This window comes from Camelina sativa, chromosome 11 (assembly GCF_030686135.1).
Source record: "Camelina sativa cultivar CO46 ecotype springtype chromosome 11, ASM3068613v1".
NCBI lineage: Eukaryota > Viridiplantae > Streptophyta > Magnoliopsida > Brassicales > Brassicaceae > Camelina > Camelina sativa.
In genome coordinates, this window is record NC_141890.1 from 28,954,449 (window position 1) to 28,955,067 (window position 619).

General features: G+C 43.5%; 1 non-coding gene across 1 annotated transcript; it reads left to right on the plus strand.

Annotated features, from left to right (window-relative positions):
• The first annotated feature begins 242 nt into the window (after positions 1-242).
• LOC147934556 (small nucleolar RNA R71) lies at positions 243-349 on the plus strand. The gene has a single exon (XR_015573376.1). It is a non-coding gene; the product is annotated as a small nucleolar RNA R71 (small nucleolar RNA).
• Positions 350-619: the final 270 nt, after the last annotated feature.

Genomic DNA, 619 nt, shown 5'->3' on the forward strand with positions numbered 1-619 from the left:
CCAAGTTATCATTGAGGGCTTTCATGTCTCTCTTGTACTTGGCATCATCCTCTCAAGTAGAGCGTATAGTGCGATCATACTCCTCATTGTAATGCCCATCAGATTGAGCCAAGTTCTCTACTAGATCCCAACCTTCATCGACATCCTTGTTGAGGAAGTTCCCATTACTAGCGGTGTCTAGCAACATCCGTATCTTAGGGACTACACCTCGGTATAGTGTACTTAGCAATGAAGCATTGCTGAAGCCATGATGAGGACATCTACTTGTGTTTCCCTTGAAACGTTCCAAAGCTTCACTGAACGTCTCATTGCTTATCTGAATAAAGCTGGAAATCTTATTTCGCAGCCTAGCGGTTCTGGAATTGGAGAAGAATTTGACTAGAAACGCCTTTTTGCATGCCTCCCAAGTTGTGATGGACTCCTTAGGAAGTGATTTCTCCCAGATGTGTGTTTTGTCTCCTAAAGAGAATGGGAAAAGCCAGAGTCTGAATCCATCTTCACTGAATCCATTTATCATGGTTAGGCTACAGAGCGTATCAAACTCATCTAGATGATCCAATGGGTCCTCCATTGGCAGTCCGTGAAACTTGTTGCTCTGAATCATTTGGATGAGACTACT